Source organism: Dendrobates tinctorius, unplaced genomic scaffold (assembly GCF_039654945.1).
Source record: "Dendrobates tinctorius isolate UK_male_01 unplaced genomic scaffold, ASM3965494v1 ptg000011l, whole genome shotgun sequence".
Classification (NCBI taxonomy): Eukaryota; Metazoa; Chordata; class Amphibia; order Anura; family Dendrobatidae; genus Dendrobates; species Dendrobates tinctorius.
In genome coordinates this window covers 128,474,603-128,494,208 of record NW_027361679.1, presented here as the reverse complement: position 1 = coordinate 128,494,208, position 19,606 = coordinate 128,474,603, and the positions used below count along the sequence as shown (strand labels likewise).

The 19,606-nt window shown below is 44.1% G+C and overlaps 1 pseudogene; it reads left to right on the top strand.

Annotated features, from left to right (window-relative positions):
• The window catches only part of LOC141100606 (hydroxysteroid 11-beta-dehydrogenase 1-like protein), a 39,663-nt pseudogene extending 25,456 nt beyond the window's left edge, over window positions 1-14,207 (top strand).
• Window positions 14,208-19,606: the final 5,399 nt, after the last annotated feature.

The following is a 19,606-nucleotide window of genomic DNA, read 5'->3' as shown; positions in this document are numbered from 1 at the left end:
TGGGGAGTTCTCCAGGATCTGGCAGGAGACCAAAACTCGAACAAGCGCAGGTTCAGATGAAGATACACGCAGACAAAAGGCGCTTGGATCCACCTCTCTATCATCCTGGCGACAGAGTGTGGTTATCCTCCAAGTTCATCCGCCTTAGGATTCCTTCGCCCAAATTGGGTCACCGGTATATTGGACCCTTCGAGGTCTTGTCCCGCATCAACGACGTCTCTTACAAGTTAAAGCTCCCTGCCTTGCTTCACATCCCCAATTCGTTTCATGTTTCTCTTCTGAAACCTGTGGTCCTCAACCAATTCCATGCCACTACCACCCGCACCCCCCCAGCCTGTTTCCGCCGATGATGTCTTTGAGGTTAAAGACATTCTCGCCATGAAAAGGCTAAGGGGAAAGACCTTGTTTCTGGTCGATTGGAAAGGTTTTGGCCCCGAGGAGAGATCTTGGGAACCTCGGGAGAACATTCAAGCTCCCCGGATTTTGGCAAGATTTCTCTCCAGCTTTGGGAGGGGGGCGTGTAAGGAGGGGGGTACTGTCACGTCACCGCTTCCTTCTGCTGTGCCACCGCTCCCTATGCCCCGTCGGACTCACCAGATTGCAGCTTCCCGGCGCGTCCCCGTCTGTGCCCCTGCTCTGACGACAGCGCTTGCTTCCTCCCGGGAGCGCGCTCCCCGCAGCTCTCTCCATGCACGAGCACTTCCTCCTCTCTGAGCCGGTCACTCCACCAGGTCCTCTCTATGGTCAGGAGGACCCTGACCCGGGAGCTCCTCCCCACGCTCCCATATCAGGCTGTCGCCCCCTAGTGACGCTGCCTGATCGTCACTTGCCTTCCCTTGTGATTCTGGCCCCTCTTGCTGGCGTTCGCCGCCGCTTCCTCCACGTCTCGTCTCCTGTCTCGCTCTCTCATATATGTTACCTGTTCTCTCCTATGTTCCAGTGTTCCTGCCTTCCCAGCCCACAGCTCCATTCTCCTGTGTTCCTGCCGTTCTACCCTGGTCCAGTCTCCTGCGTTCCTGCCATTCTACCCCGGTCCAGTATCATGTGTTCCTGCCGTTCTACCCCGGTCCAGTCTCCTGTGTTCCTGCCGCTATACCCCGGTCCAGTCTCCTGGGTTCCTGCCGTTCTACCCCGGTCCAGTCTCCTGGGTTCCTGCCGTTCTACCCCGGTCCAGTCTCCTGTGTTCCTGCCGTTCTACCCCGGTCCTGTCTCTTGTGTTCCTGCCGTTCTACCCCGGTCCAGTCTTCTGTGCTTCTGCCCTAGGTACCAGCTGCCACGGTAATAGTTTCCTCTGGGCCTGTCCCTAGCACTCCCTGTATAGGGGGTGGTCCACCTGGTCCGCTCGCCCAGGGGAGGTTCGTTGCCATGGTCCAGTGGGTTCACCTTCAGGGTTCCTAACAGTCTGAGGGTAAAACGCAGAGGAGAAGGACAACTAAAATCCCAGTTTAGAACAAAAAGCTCTCCAAAATCTGGAAACAAACTGGACTCCTCTGTCAGACACAATGTTCTCCGGAATACCGTGCAAACTAACCACCTGCTGTAAAAACAAGGGCACCAACCAAGAGGATGGCAACTTCGGCAGTGGTACAAGATGGACCATCTTGGAAAATCTATCACAGATCACCCAGATAACAGTCATTCTCTGAGAGACAGGGAGGTCGGAAATAAAATCCATTGATATATGGGTCCATGGCCTCCTGGGCACCGGCAGTGGCACTAACAATCCACTAGAACAAGAACAGGGTTTGGACCGAGAACAAGTCCCACAGGACTGCACAAAATTCCTGACATCACGAGATAAAGCAGGCCACCAAAAAGACCGACTCACCAAATCTCTGGTACCAAAAATACCAGGATGACCACCTAACAGGAAGCAATGAATTTCAGACATTACTCTTCTCCGCCACTGGTCGGGGACATACAATTTCCCCATAGGGCATCGTTCAGGTTTGTCCTCCTGAAATTCCTCCAGGGCAAGTCTCAAATCGGGTGAAATAGCGGAAAGAACCATACCCTCATTTAGAATGGTAGTAGGCTCAGTCACATCAAAAGAATCCGCAAAGAAACTCCTAGAGAGGGCATCCGACTTAATATTCTTAGTGCCCGGAAGAAAGGAGACCACAAAATTAAAATGCGTTAAAAACAAGGCCCACCTAGCCTGTCTAGGATTCAATCGCTTGGCTGATTTGAGATGGATCAAGTTCTTGTGGTCGGTGAGGACCACAACTTTATGTCTGGCCCCCTCCAACCAATGTCTCCACTCTTCAAACCCCCACTTCATAGCCAACAACTCCCGATTCCCCACATCATAATTAGGTTCAGATGGGGAAAATTTTCGAGAAAAGAAGTCACAAGGATTCATCTTAGTGGTTACTGGATCTCTTTGAGACAAAATGACTCCTGCACCAATCTCAGAAGCATCTATCTCCACCTGAAATGGGAGAGAAACATCAGGTTGCCGTAGAGCTGGAGCAGAAGTGAATCTCCGCTTAAGCTCCTGAAACGCTGAGACTGCCAGTGGAGACCAATTCACCACATCTGTGCCCTTTTTGGTCAAATCCGTCAGTGGTTTAACAATACCAGAAAAATTACTTTTGAATTTACGGTAGAAATTAGCAAAATCCAAAAATTTCTGGAGAGCTTTCAAGGAAGTGGGCTGAACGCAATCATAAATGGCCTGGACCTTGACCGGGTGCATTTTAACAGCGGACGGGGACAAAATGAATCCCAAAAACAAAAAATTTTTGTACGCCAAAGAGATATTTCAATCCCTTAACATACAGAGCATTTTCTCTCAAAATCCGGAATACAATCCGGACATGTTCCACATGAGAATCCCAATCATTGGAAAAAATCTAAATATTGTCCAAATAAACGATCAAAAACTTGTCCACAAAATCCCGGAAAATATCGTTTATGAAAGATTGGAAGACAGAAGGGGCATTAGTGAGCCCAAAAGGCATCGCTAGGTACTCAAAATGCCCCTCAGGAGTATTAAACGCCGTCTTCCATTCATCACCGTGCTTGATGCGAATAAGATTATATGCCCCCCTAAGGTCAAGCTTGGTAAACCAACTAGCACCTTTCACTCTGAAGAATAAATCGGAAATCAGGGGTAATGGATACTGATATTTAACAGTGATTTTATTAAGGAGACGATAGTCAATACATGGCCTCAATGAGCCATCTTTCTTGGCTACAAAGAAAAAGCCGGCACCTAAAGGTGAAGAGGACGGTCTGATATGACCCTTCTCCAATGACTCTGATATAAGATCGCATAGCATCATGTTCAGGTACAGATAAATTGAAGAGCTGACCCTTGGGAAATTTACAACTGGGCACTAACTCGATCGCGCAATCATAACTCCTGTGAGGAGGATAAGGACGCAGACTTACTCTCACTAAATACATCAGAGAAATCAGCCAAATAGTCAGGGACATCATGAGACTGGGGAGAGGTAGAAAAAACAGGAGTGTCACTACGAACACATTGACAATCCCAACTAACCACAGACACAGATTTCCAATCCAGAACAGGATTATGGGTCTGCAACCAAGCAAAACCCAGCACAATAATGTCATGTAAATTATGCAACACCAAAAATTTACAATTCTCTTGGTGGTCCGGGGCTACCCGCATTATCACCTGGGTCAAAAACTGGGGTTTATTCTCCGCCAAAGAGGTAGCATCAATACCCCTCAAAGGAATAGGAGTCCGCAGGGGTACCATGGGAAAACCACGTTTGGCAAAGTCAAAATCCATCAGGTTCAGGGCTGCTCCTGAATCAACAAATGCCTTAGCAGAAAATGAAGATAAGGAGCAGATCAAGAAAACCGACAAAAGGAATTTAGGCTGTACATTGCCCAAAACAAATGAGTGAGCAAAATGTTTTTCCCACTTAGGGCAGACGGAAATAGTATGAGAAGCATCCCCACAAAAGAAGCACAACTTATTACGCCTTCTAAATTCTTGATGTTGAGCCCTAGAAAAAACCCTATCACACTGCATGGGCTCAGAAGTTTGTTTGAAAGGCAACACCGCCTCTTGCATAGTTTTACATTCACGTAAATGTCTGTCAATTTGAATGGCTAATGACATAGTCGTTGAAACCAGAGGGGACAGGAAATCCCACCATAACATCTTTTACGGTCTCTGCCAGACGTTTCCGAAAAAGAGCCACTAGGGCATCATCGTTCCATTTAGTAAGGACCGCCCACTTTTGGAATTTCTGACACTATAACTCTGCCGCTTCCTGACCCTGGTTCAATGCCAATAAGGTTTTCTCAGCTTGATCAATAACATTAGGTTCATCATACAACAACCCCAGAGCCTGAAAAAAACGCATCCACATTAGCCAGAACAGGATTCCCAGGTGTCAGGGAAAAAGCCCAGTCCTGATGGTCGCCGCGCAACAGGGAGATGACAATTTTAACCTGCTGCACCGAGTTCCCCGAGGAATTAGGTTTCAAGGCAAAAAACAGTTTACAATTATTCTTAAAGTTCAAAAATTTAGACCAATCCCCAGAAAATAAATCAGGAATAGGGACTTTAGGTTCCACAGCAGACAACTGAGAGAGATAGGCAGAAATTCTCCGAACTTCAGCAGCGAGCTGCTCCACACGATCAGACAATTGCTTAGTATCCAATAAAGACATAATCCTCCTACGGCCCCCAGAGAAAAAGAGGAAAAAATATATAAAAAATTCTGACACCCTCTTTATTTATTTATTTATTTTTTTTACTATTCTTTCCTTCTTTAGAGTACCCTAGAATCTACAGTTAGGCCGGTGATTCTGTTATGATCCGGTAACCGAGGAGGGTAACAGGGGAATAGGCGAGGCAACCAGATAACCAGAGAGGTTGGTAACTTAGCGGATTGCAGACCCCTAAACTGACAACACAACTAGAATTAGCCGTGGGACGTACCTACAATGCCCTAGACGCCTCAGCACAGCCAAAGAATTAACTAAGCCTAAAGAGAGAAAGGAGAAAGCTATACTGCCCCGGAGTAGACCCCCAAAAGAACAGATAGCCCCCGAACATATATTGCCGGTGAGACAGGATGAGGAACAAACACAGGCAGAAAATAGAGTAAGCAAATGATGGGGCCCAAACTGTCTAGATAGACTAGGACAGGAAAGGATACTGTCTGAAATCACGCAAAAACCCTAAGAAAAATTCCAACGCGTCTGATATGCAAAAATACTGAGTCCACGCGACCTCTCCCCCACAAAATCAGAACTCTGGTGTAACTGGACGCAAACAAAAGATACTGATATAACAGGGGATTAGAGATACAGCAAAGACTGACATAAGCTGTGGCAAATGAAACCGAGTCCAGCACAGGTCCCAGCAGGGAACCAGGCTGGACTCACACCAGCAAGGCAGAAATCGGAGAAAAGTAAAAAATGGATCAAATGCAAAAAGATTCAAGCAGACAAATAACTTATCTGAAAGGTGCAGGACGAAGCAGTAGGCAAGCAGACTTCCAAAATGCTCAGGAAGAAAACCAGATCACCGGCAAGAGCTGAGGGAAGGTTGCTCACTTAAATCACTCCAGTCTGTAACACCTGACCTCTAATCATCCTACTCAGGTGATTGACTTCTGTCAGCCAGACCAGCTCCTGTAAGGTTCTCAGTCTCTTTTGACATGTTTTTTGAAACTCCGTTTTTCCGTCGGCCATTTTGCTTTCCGTCTTGCTGCAGCTATCTTGCCCTCAGTTAGTATGGAGTTTCCAGCTTTCATGTTCCTGCCCTTATTCTCTCCCTCTTGCCTCTTAAGCAGCCTCAGCTGAGCAATCAGTGCGTCAGAATCAAGTCTGCAGTTAGCCTGTGACCTGGCTCCTGGAAGCCTTGGACTTGGTACTCCAGCCATCTGCTGCTGATGAACTTGGAAACACTTGTGGACACTGGAAACCTGTTGCCTGCTAAATCCACAGTTGCAAGGGAAGTAACAGAGAGACCATGAACCTGTTGTGGAAGTTCTGCAGTGCTTAAAGTTTACTCTTGCCTGCTGTGTCTCCTGCCTTTGTATCTGCAAAACTGTGTGAACCCTTTTGCTTACATGTATGAAGTAATACAAGTCCCTCTTAATCAAACCTGTGTCTCCTGTGTTATCCTCGCACCCAAGCACAAGACGCTATATGAATCGTACACAGTACATCACAGCTCCATTACCTGCAGCAACCACCAGAGGGAGCCCAAACTCAGAAGCCAGGTCAAAAGTGTTCATAACAAAACACTATGTTTGACGAGTGTGACCAACCTGTCAATCAGTTTTCCAAGCGATGCTACAGATCGTTTGGAAAATGCTAGTATTCTGCAAGCTAATTATGCTTGCAAAACGCTTGTTTTTCGCGGGAATTATGCATTTGGATTTCTCGTGTATTTCCCGCAGCAGGGAGTTGCGCAATTGCAGAAATTTCCACGGGAATTCCGCACATGTGCACATAGCCTTATAGTTCCTGTCTCTGGCTTGAGCAGCTGACCCCGTTATACCCTGATTTGTCCTCTGCCCTTTATCCTAGGTCCCGTTCCTGTGTTCCCCTGTAACTTCGCTCGTCATAGTACTCACTCTCTGTGTTGTGACTCCTTGATATTTGACTCGGCTTGCCCTGTGACCTGTTTGACTCTCTTCCGTCTTTGGCTTTCCTGCTCCTGACCGGCTCTGACTTCTCTGGCTTGTTTCTGACCACATGTATTGCTATGACCTCTGGTACTTCGTTCCATCTCTGTTGCTGACCCGGCTTTTCTGACTACTCCTCCGCCATCTAGTGGCTCCTGCCTGCTGCCGAATGGTTTTGCTGTGAGTGTACCTGTTTTTCCTTCACCCGCACCCCGTGGTGGAGGTGGTGTGCTACTTCGCTGCAGCAGGCATTACAGGTGATTCATCAATTATGACTTTTTAAAAGGTTGTAACATTTTTGTGCAAAGGTACTCCATTCCCCCTGTACGTCTTAATTTTTTTTTTAAAAGTTTTGCAACATTTTAACAGAATGTGCACTTCAACTATTATCTACCACAGAGATGTGGACATGGCTTTGCTTAGACTTATGGAAAGGGGTTATCCCAATTGGATATTGACCAAAGTGACTAAGGTGGAAAATAAAATAGACAGGAGTACTGTTTTAAACAGTAATAGTAATAACTCTGAGCTTTCTTCTTTGACATACCGCAACTACAGAAAAAGGAAGTTTTCACAAATGAATCGTACGCCATCCTCAATCAGTCCACTACGCTGGATTGGACGTAGAGGAAGACCTGTCGTTCCCTATTATACTATTTCTACTGCGGTGAAATTGATGCCACCTCTGTGGTGTAAGGCCCTCATTTGTTTAAATGTGAACACTCCTGGTTGGGTATCCATCTGCTGGATTCTGCAGAATTAATCGTCGAATATTGCAAATTCGGCAATCGTAATCCGAACCGAACATTGAAATATTCGCTCACCTCTAGTAGCTGGCACCACATAACAACAAATAATTCATCAAATGGCAAGACAGTTTCCAAAAGGAATTTATACAACCTTCATTTGTCAAATACATGTTAAGTAAAATTCCTTTTGGAAATTGTAGGTCTTATCATTTGATGAATACTCTACCCAGGGTTGTTATGGTAATTTATATGTTCTTAGCTTTCCCTATTTTTTCGTTGTTATGTGGTGCCATCTACTGTCTAATTGATATATTTATATTGAATTTGCATTTTTCAATAAATTATTTCAAGAAATATTTTATGTAAATTTTGTTAATTAATTTTGTGTTAATCTTATTACTGGTTCAAATGCACATTTTCGTTTCTGATCTGCTATTACTATTATACCAGTCCTGGGTGCAAACCTATTTACTATGGTTTAAATTACTTAAATTTACAATTATAATTTTCTATGTATTTGGACTGATCATTAATATTGGTTTACCTTCCAAAATAAAGCAGGCACCCCCCAAAAGAATCATACTCATCAGACCACAAACAATTAGAGTTGGCAAGTTTAATTTATTGGGGTCTGATGAGTGCAATTCTTTTGGGGGTGCATGCTTTCTTTCATGAAACGTCCTGCTGTATTCTTTAACTTTTTAGCTGCGTGGACACTTTCTTACTGAATCACAACTGGGGCTTATTTTTGGAGTAGGGTTTCTATTTTAAGCATACTCTGAAAAGCCTGAAAAATCAGGTTAGGTCTTATTTTTGGGGAAACATAGTATATTAGCCCTGGACTCTTTCTACAGTCCCCAATATATTTTTTTATCAAAAGTTTACCATTTTTTAGAAAATTCAATTATGGCAATAGAGAAGTGTTGTAGTATAAAATGGAAATTTTTTATTAATATAAATCTTATCAAAACATGTAAAAATAGAAGGGTGCTGAAAAAGAAAAGGGAGTGACACAAACCAATAGTGTACATGCGAACTTGGTAAGGAAAGGTGTGTGTATGTGTGTGTGTATATATATATATATATATATATATATATATATATATATATATATATATATATATATATATATATTTCAATGTTTAATTCCAGAAAGAAACATTTCCATCCAATATAGTTTAACCCCTTAGCGACAGAGCCAGTTTGCAGCTTAATGACCAGGCCAATTTTTACAATTCTGACCACTGTCTCTTTATGAGGTTATAATTCTGGAACGCTTTAACGGATCCCGCTGATTCTGAGATTTTTTTTTATGACATATTGTACTTCATGTTAGGGGTAAAATTTCTTCGATATGTCTTGTGTTTATTTATGAAAAAAACGGAAATATGGCGAAAATTTTGAAAATTTTGCAATTTTAAAACTTTAAATTTTTATGCCCTTAAATCAGAGAGATGTATCACACAAATTTATTAATAAATAACATTTCCCACATGTCTACTTTACATCAGCACAATTTTGGAAACAAAATTTTTTTTGTTAGGAAGTTATAAGGGTTAAAACTTGACTAGTGATTTTTCATTTTCACAACAAAATTTACAAAACCATTTTTTTTAGGGGCCACATCATATTTAAAGTCATTTTGAGGGGTGTACATGACAGAAAATACCCAAAAATGACACCATTCTAAAAACTAGACCCCTCAAGGTGCTCAAAACCACATTCAAGAAGATTATTAACCCTTTACCTGCTTCACAGGAACTAAAGCAATGTGGAAGAAAAAAATTTACATTTAACATTTTTTTGCAAAAAATTTACTTCAGAACCAATTTTTTTTATTTTCACAAGTGTTAAAAGAGAAAATGAACCACAAAATTTGTTGGGTAATTTCTCCTGAATACGTTGATACCCAAAATGTGGGGGTAAAACACTTTTTCAGCGCACGGCAGAGCTCACAAGGGAGGGAGCGCCGTTTGATTTTTTCAACGCAGAATTGGCTGGAATTGAGATCAGATGCCATATTGCGTTCGGAGAGCCCCTGATGTTCCTAAACAGTGGAAACCCCCAACAAGTGACCCCATTTTGGAAACTAGACCCATTAAGGAACTTTTCTAGATGTGTGGTGAGCACTTTGAACCTTCAAGTGCTTCACAGACGTTTATAATGTAGAGCCGTGAAAATAAAAAATAATTTTTTTTCCACAAAAATGAAATTTTCGCCCCCAAATTTTTATTTTTACAAGGGTAACAGGAGAAATCATACCCCCACAGTTGTTGTGTGATTTGTCCTGAGTACGCTGATACCCCATATGTGGGGGTAAACCACTGTTTGGGCGCACGGTAGAGCTCAGAAGGGAAGGAGTATCGTTTGACTTTTTCAATGCGGAATTGGCTGGAATTGAGATTGGACGCCATGTCGCGTTTGGAGAGCCCCTGGTGTGCCTAAACAGTGAAAAACCCCCACAAGTGACACTATTATGGAAACTAGACCCCTTAAGGAACTTATCTAGATGTGTGGTGAGCACTTTGAACCCCCAAGTGCTTCACAGAAGTTTATAACGCAGAGCAGTGAAAATAAGATAATCACTTTTTTTTTCTCATAAATGATCTTTTAGCCCGTTATTTTTTATTTTCCTAAGGGTAACAGGAGAAATTGGACCACAAAAGTTGTTGTGCAATTTGTCCTGAGTACGCTGATACCCCATATGTGGGGGGGAACCACTGTTTGGGCGCATGGGAGAGCTTGGAAGGGAAGGAGCGCCATTCTGGAATGCAGACTTTGATGGAATGGTCTGCGGGCATCATGTTGCATTTGCAGAGCCACTGATGTGCCTAAACAGTATAAATCCCCCACAAGTGGCCCCATTTTGGAAACTAGACCCCTGAAGGAGCTTATTTAGATATGTGGTGAGCACTTTCAACCCCCAAGTGCTTCAGAGAAGTTTATAATGCAGAGCCGTGAAAATAAAAAAGTCTTTTTGTTTTCCACAAAAGTGATTTTTTTTTTAGCCCCCCAATTTTTTTATTTTCCCAAGGGTAACAGGAGAAATTAGATCCCCAAAGTTGGTAAACAGTGGAAACCCCTCAGTTCTTGCTCCAACCCTAATCCCAACACAACCCTAATCCCAATTCTAACCCTAATCCTAATTCGCCCTAACCCTAATTCTAACCCTAAGCCTAACCCTAATTCCAACCCTAATCCTAATTCTAGCCCTAACCCTAGCCCTAACCCTAATTCCAACCCTAACCCCAGCCCTAACCCTAATGGAAAAATGAAAAAAAAATATTTTCTTTATTTCATTATGTTTGACTAACTAAGGGGGTGATAAACGGGGGGGGGTATTTATTATTTTTTTTATTTTGATCACTATGATAGTTTCAAGATGGCGGCGCCCACCGGAGGACACCGGCGGCACAGAGGACCACCGGGGGGGAATGCAGGACCACCGGGAGGTACGTGGGGGGGATCGGGGACCGTATTTCTCTCTCCTCTGATGTGCAATCACATCAGAGGAAAGAGAAATTAAATGCAAAATCGCTGCTTTTTTTTTTTTAGATCGACGTTATAGGGTTAATATCGCCATTATAGGGTTAATAACGGCGATCGCAAAAGCGGGGTCGGTAAAAACCAACCCGATTAATGTTCTCTGGGGTCTTGGCTACCTCCGGCAGTCGAGACTCCGGAAAAAATCCGACACTGGGGGGCGCTAGTTACTTTCTCCACAGCGCCGTGAATTAACGGCGCTGTGGTTTAAGTGGCCTTAATTACCGTCGTTAAGGGGTTAAATCTTCCAAAGTTTTCAAACAATCAGTTTTTAGTAGGTGTACAGCAACAAATAATAGGAGATACCCAGTCTACATTGGAATACCCTGGAGTTTCAGCCTAAGGCCAGGTTCACATCACGTTTTAGCAGCCCGTTCAATGCATAGCATTGACTGGCTGCTAACGGTATAGCATAACGCGATCGCGTTATGCTATACCCGCTAGCGCAGATGAATCATGATGGAGACGGAGCCTCAGACGCTGCAGGCCGCGTCTGAGGCTCCGTTAGCAAATAATGGCACATCGCGAACGCGTGCCGCTTTACGGCATGCGTCGCAATGCGCCCGACAATGGGGCACAATGGCGGCGTTAACGGACTGCGTTATACCGCGATGTAACGCAGTCCGTCAACGGACTTCCTATAACGCAGTGTGACCCCGGCCTAACGTGAGGGAGTAAATAAATGTTAACAGGAGCTTGGTGCTATAGGAGCCTATGACTGCTGGCACAATTAACTTTAACAAATCTCCTGTACCGAAACACAATGAATATACAAGATGGATATACATTTGTCAAATAATTAGTTTGCCACAACAAGCACTGTAAGTAAAATGAAAGCCTTTACCTGACAGTAACAATCGCTATAGGGAAAGTGCATGTGGTAGCATCGCTCTGCCCCGACGTGCGTTTACAGTCCCCAATATATGCAGACACAACCAGCAATGATTTTGATCTGCTGTAGAAGGGAACATCCAATACTAATAAAACATTAGCTGTAGCAATCCTGATACTCAAATAGCAAAATATTTTCTAAATTGTACAGTATAAGCACAGATATAGCGATAATACGAGCATTAGTATCTAATCTGATAAGTCATTTACTGCTACATGAGATGTAGCTACACTATACAATGCTTTTCCATTTAGGTTGCAATCAAACATCTATGTGAAATGTCCTTGGTACAGTGCAATTTTTTTTTATCAGACTGCGCACAAACTCATGGAGTATGTCCTATCCTGAGCCTCAAAATCGAATCAGAATATGACCTGCTCTGAGCTTCGCTGCTCTCATTCTTTGATCCGTGTGGTGTGTGAATGCAGCCTATGCAGGCACAATATCTTCCCTTCAGATTCTTTTTCTACCTTACAGTATATAAACAATAAATATGAACCTCTTGACTTGACTTCGTGCTTTTTTTCCTTTAGCTTCTGCGATTTAATTAGCTGATTAGTGATTTGCATTAGCAGAGAAGTGTACAGGTATAACTAATAACAAGTGGGTACTAAGAAATTCATTTTAGTAGAATTGATAAGCTCCCTTGTCTGTAAGCCCTGTTTTTGCATCTTCATTTTTTCCACCCTTCTGATATAACCCTTTTTTTACTTTTTATTTCCACATAGCTGTATGAGAGATGGGACAAGTCGTGGTTTTGAATAATACTAGTAATTTTATCATTCAATATAATGCAAACCAGGAAAAAAAAATCCAAGTGAAATTCTGCAAAAAACACGCAATTCTGCAATTGTACAGTATTTTGGGTTTTGTTTTAACAAATGTTCAGTGTGTGTTAAAATGACCTGGCAGCATGATTCTTTAGGTCAGAAGGAACCTGGTGATACCAAAGTTGCATACAGTATTTTCTTTTTTATTATTCAAATGGTGAAAAAAACATTCCTAAAAAAAAAAAAAAAATTTCACCTGTGTCGCAAATTGTGAGACTCATAACTAAAGCTGGGCAAACCCAAACAGTAAAGTTCAGCGTCCATACCCAACACCTATAGTTTGGGAAGTCCACGTTACTGTTTGGGTTCGGCCCCCTCGAACACTGGGTGCTTGTTGCGTTGTCGTGTGCATAACAGCGCAGCAAACACTGCTTCTGATCAGCAGTAAATTCATTACCATTGGTCAGAGCCATGGATCCACACTGTTAAATTATTTATTTAAATAATTTTAAAAAACAGCATGGGGAACCCTCTATTCTTGATAACCAGCCTTGCTAACACTGACAGCTAAGGGTTGCAGCCCCCAGCTGTCAGTTTTGCCTGACTGGTTATCAAAAATACACGGAAACCCACGCCGTTTTTTTTCTTTAAATTAATTATTTAGAGTGCAGGTGCCGGCTGATGAATGCTCCCATCAGCCGCTCCTGCTGTCACTATTATTAGCGGCAGCAGGCGTCGGCTAATGGGAGCAGTTGTCTCATCAGCCGATGCTAGAGAGGAATAGCTGAACATGGTGGCTGGTGAGTATAAGACTATCGTCAGGGAACTTACCATAGTTTAGTAACACCACTCCAGCACTGAAAAACACTGATGTTACGTAGTGCTTTAAGCCGTTAACATTTTAAGCTCATTTGGATGAGCCAATGTTTGAAATAATGCTTGTTCCTGATTATTGCCCCGTACAAAAACAAAAATACATATGGTGCTGGATCTACATAAATAGTGCCATACAGTGCTATACTATGAAAAATAGTACATATTATATCTAAAAATTGCCATAGTGCCCATATAATACCACACAGCATCAAAATAATTAGTGCCATAATGTCCCCAAATAAATAGTATGCCACCATTTTGCCATACAGTACGCAGATGTCTTTTCATGCCATATACCAGTTTTTTATTATCTTTCTTGATCACATTTATGTCCAGTCTTCGTAGATGTCAGTTTCATGTGGTTTGTGTAACATAGTTACCCTAATTGTAGGGTAACAAATGGCTCTCTCGGACCAACCTTGTAAAAAAGCCTATGTTATGCCTGTCCTTCACACGTCATGAGCAGAGTGTCTCTGGACACCTTACTTATTCCTGTTTTGTTTTTTTCCAGAGATAAGATTGCCATGCCTGCCCATGACGCAGCGCTGACAGTGTTGTCATCTGGAACAAGTCGCGTCGAGGAGATGTACTATCCCTGGTACGTCAGACCACTCTGCTTCATCAGAGATTGGTTTCCACAAAGTAGAGCCTGGTTAATGCAGAAGACATATCAGTACATCCCAGAAGAGACATTGGTACCTTCCTGATAGCCACACATTAATAAAGAATGCTTGGATCTGGTCTAATTGCATATTTGTAGTTTTGTGAATTTTTCTGCAATGCATATACACATATATTGCATGGCGTGTAAAGCTTTGATAGATTAGCTTGCTTGGATTAATTGGAGTCCTGCGGAAATAATGACCGTGGTTTCACAACATTGCCTATAATGAGTTGTACAGAGCGTTTCCAGCACTTGTACTAAAATGACCCAACACTCATTCCTGCTCCAATTCGGGAACTGATGTTGCCATGACAACTGCTGCTTTCCGCCTACAGCATAATACAACTTCTGTACAAAGTCACATCAGACACAGATGTCTTAACGTCATGACGAAGAAGCCATGCTTTTTTTTCCTGTAAAGAAAAGCAAATGTATCATTATTTAGGTGCAATCGCCAGGAGCCACACAGGGCATTCACTTTCCATTTGATGATGACATAAGGGCCTGTCACACTAAGCGATATCGCTAGCAATATCGCTATAACGTCACTGGTTTTGTGACGTAGCAGCGATATTGCTAGCGATATCGCTATGTCTGATACTTACCTCCGACCGACACCCCCGCTGGTTATCGCTGATCGTGAGAAAACGTCCTGGACCGTTTCTCGTCGTCAGCTTCCTGCGGCGCCAACGAGCGACGCATGGACGCGGGCGGAGGACGTCAGGATCGCCGCGTCTGACAGGTAAGTAGCGACCGCCGACCGCTGCTATGTCGCTGGTGAGATCTGCCTGTGTGGCAGCTCACTAGCGACCACCTAGCGATGCACCAGCGATCCTGACCGCGTCATATCGCTGGTCGGGATCGCTGGTGCATCGCTAAGTGTGACAGCACCTATATACTTACTATTGTGCAATAATGCCTCATTTGCAGGAAAGAAAAAAGGCAACACATGACTGAATTTTGTACATTGTCATTAAATGCATAATGTTCTGTTGCTGTTTCAATAGGTTAACCTTCCACTGTGCAGGATGTGTTATATCATGACTTTAAGGCTGTGTGCCCACGTAGCGATTTTTAAGCGTTTTTGCCGCGATTTTCGGCGCGAAAACGTTTAAAAATCGTGTACAGAACGCACCCCATACATTCCTATGGCATTCCGCACATGCTGTGCTAATGCTGCGCTTTTTTCCGCGGCGGAATCGCATCGCGGAAAAAATCGCAGCATGCTCATTCTTTTGTGCGGAATCGCAAAGAATTGCCGCGATTCCGCACCCATAGGAATGCATGAGAATCACTTACTTCCCGCATGTGGCTATGCCCACCATGCGGGAAGATAAGCGTCTCATGTGCGGTTGGTACCCACGGTGTGGAGGAGAGGAGACTGTCCTCCAGGCCCTGGGTACCACACCCCTGTGAAAAAAAGAATAAAAAATCGGGGTATATTTTCCTTCCGGCGTCCCGCGCTGCATTCCCGGGCCTCAGCGTTCCCAGTAATGCCTTGCGGCACGGTCCTGTGATGACGTAGTCTCGCGAGATCGCTATAGCAACGCGAGACTACGTCATCACAGGTCTCGCAAGGCATTACTGGGAACGCTGTGGCCCGGGAATGCAGCGCAGGACGCCGGAAGGTAAATATACACCGATTTTTTTTTTTTAGCATTTTAACATTCTATCTTTTACTATTGATGCCGCATAGGCGGCCTCAATAGTAAAAAGCTACTCACACTTGTCAAACACTATGTTTGACGAGTGTGACCAACCTGTCAATCACTTTCCAAGCGATGCTTCAAATCGCTTGGAAAGTGCTTGAATATCGCACACAAAAATCGCTGCAAAATCGCGATCATAATCGCGGTGAAATCGTGCGGGAAAAAACCGCGCGATTTCTGGGAAGGAGTCCGGTTTTTGGTGTGCGTTTTAACACGCACCGTGGGCACATAGCCTAAATGCTGGAAAATAAGGGCTCGAGCTCAAAAAGGTGCTCTGAAAAGTAAATGATTACACAATCCTCTAAATGGGTTAAAGTAAAAGAAGTAATGTTCACCTGACTTATCACCTGCCGCTCCCGTTCCAACACTACCGGGTCCTATTAAATCACAGAATCCTCGCTTTCAAATGATGTTAGGATCATTACTCTAGCAATATTCACTGCTTTTTTTCATAAGGACCATATAGTGAGGACAATGGAAAGGGAGGGTATTGCCCTCAACAGTGAACTTGGGCACTATTTTCTGTTACAGTTAACCAGACCAGACGTCAACATTATTCCAGACCACATAATTCAGACCCCAGAGCAGACCCATAACTTAGACCTTAGCGTGACCATGGCTCAGGCCGTATAGAACAGTCCTCATTTCATACCGTAAAATGTATTCTCTGTTAGTTACTTACCTCTCCTTTATTTAAAATCTGTCACCCATAGTTAGCCAACATCATTTTTACATCGGACCAAAGTATAGTATTGTAAAGAAGTAATTTTAAGGCCCTCAATATGTACAGTATTTAAGCCCCAGCTAAGAACTCTACACTGGGAAACCAGAGGCATTATCGGGGTTCCCTTTATATGATGCAATCGTTATCACCTTGGGTTGGCTGTCCCTAACTGTTTCCACTACTGGATCAAATTAACCCCGGTTCTAGAACATGTTTGACATAGTGTGTCCACAGCCGTGCACTTGTCCTTTCCGTTCAGGGAGCAGAATTTCCTTACCATCCTGCATGGTCGGCAGTATGTCTGCTGTGAAACTATCAGGCAATATATGAATATATAAAATCTGCACACTACCTCTAGGTCTGACCAGAGCAGGTGACACGAAGAATGAAGTCTAATAAACCTTTTTAAGAATCACACACATGGTTTTTTCAGTTCTGGAAATCATATGTCTTAGCAGGGCTGCCACTGGGAATTTCGGGGCCCCATACTGGCAAAATTTTCGGGGCCCCCTTGATACTCCGCCCAGGCTCCACCCAGCCCCGCCTCCATCCCTCAAACTGTCCACAGTCCCACCGCTCTCTCTTGGAAAAACTCCACTTCTCGGCTATCACACATTAACAGTTCCTATCACCAGATCACACATATAGCCAGCAGCTTTTGATTTGGACAAAATAATTTTTTAATCCGCCACCATAACAGGGTAGACACTTTTAGCCGAGCTCTATTCTACTGTAACCTATTAAATATTTGTTAAAATATGCAATACAATTTAGGTATATTTTGATTTATTTTTCAATTTTTAAAATGACCAATAATATCACATACAAGGAACAAATGCCGCTACACCATGACCAGACCACATATTACCATCACATAGTGACCTATAATACCACATACAAGGAACAAATACCGCCACACCATGACCATACCACATATTACCACCATAGTGACCGAATAATATCACGAGGAACAAATACCACCGCACCATGCCCAGACCACATATTACCACCACATGGTGACTGAATACTACAATACTGATCAGTAATAAAAAAACATAATACTATCACCATAAGTGGCATTATACACAGGAGATCTGTATTTAGTATGCAGTGTCTGTGTACAGGTAATATAGTGATCAATGACATTATACACAGGAGCTCTGTATATAATGTACAGGTAACAGTGATCACTGGTGACATTATACACAGGACCTCTGTATATAGTATACAATGTACAGTGTCAGTGTACAGGTAACACTAACTCACCAGTGATGTCTCTAGGTGAAGTCCTTTATCCTTGCTTTTCATTCATCCAGCACAGATCGCCATCACATCTTCCAGCCAGGGCTCGTCTTTGCCGGAAATAACACAGTTATCTAGAGCTCCGCTTGCAGAACACATTTCCCAACTTCCACATTACACCACATTAAGAAAAAAAGGCGACATAGTGTCGCTCTGCACAGTAAAAGGACCACCCCCCCATTTAAAACAGTATCCTCAACAAATTAAATACATCACTGCAGTAATAATGTCCCTTAATTAGCCCCTATGGCAATAATATCCCCCATCCTGACCCCCGTGTGTTTCATTCCTGGCTTCAGCCATATGTTCTCCCATCCCACCCTCATGAGTATCCATTCTTCCCCATATGATCTCCGTCGTATCCATCCTGCCCCATGATCCTGTGCGATCTGTCTCCAATCATGCCCCATCTGTCTCCAATCATGCCCGTATTTCCATTCTGCCCAGTGTCTCCAATCATGCCCCGTGTCTCGCATTCTGTCCCCAGCATCCAGCATTCTGCCCCCAGCGTCCAGCATTCTGTCCCATGTCCAGAATTCTGCCCCAGTCTCCAGCATTCTGCCCCATGTCCAGCATTCTGCCCCAGTCTCCAGCATTCTGCCCCATGTCCAGTATTCTGCCCCCATGTCCAGCATTCTACCCCAGTCTCCAGCATTCTGCCCCATGTCCAGCATTCTGCCCCAGTCTCCAGCATTCTGCCCCAGTCTCCAGCATTCTGCCCCATGTCCAGTATTTTGCCCCATGTCCAGCATTCTGCCCCAGTCTCCAGCATTCTGCCCCATGTCCAGAATTCTGCCCCACGTCTGGCATTCTGCCCCATGTCCAGCATTCTGCCCCATGTCCAGCATTCTGCCTTAGTCCAGCATTCTGCCCCATGTCCAGCATTCTGCCCCAGTCCAGCCTTCTGCCCCATGTCCAGCATTCTGCCCCATGTCCAGCACTCTGCCCCCCGGATCGCCGCTGTCAAAAAACAAACAAAAAAAACAAGTTCTCCTTACCTGGCCGCACTCCAGCGGCGAGGCTCTCTCCCTCCACGCTGCTGAAGCGCGCTCTAGCCGGCAACTGACAGTGACGTCAGATGCCGGCGATGTGCGCGCTGCGGCTGACGTCAGCTGCCGGCCTCCGATTGGCTGGCGGCTGTTAACTATTGACGTGCGGGCCGGCGGGCCCGCATGTCAATAGCGTTTAGCTGCCGCCCGTAGCGCCACGCTAAGGGCCCGGTTTACCTGCCAGTAGGGGCCCGGTGAGCAGAGGAGACCGGGCCCAATGCGGGCCCCCTTTGCCCACCGGGCCCCACACGCCAGTCAGGGCAGTAATTCCCTGATGGCAGCCCTGTGTCTTAGTCCAGTTACTAATTCCTAATTCTCTCTCCTGACACTATGCAATCAATGGAAAAGCCTCTTGAGTTGCCACCGACATTGTACTGCATTTCTAACCTACTTGCAGATTTTTGGCTGACTATAGGCTTCCAAGTGAGTTGTTCCATCATTCTGTAAGATAAACCTGACATGAGAGCTACTAGTTCCATTTGCCAAAAAAACTTGGTGCTGTTAATGGGATCTCAAGTTTGAATGGTTTGAGTACATGATTATCATCTTTTAGATTTTTGAAAATCCAAGGAATGCCACAATATGTACTGTACTTCCGTCGCCCACCATCTCAAGGATGAGAGGATATTTTGAGATACTGACAAATAAAAACATCTACTTGTTCCCTGACATTCCATTCCACCAGTTCTGTTGAATTTTTCT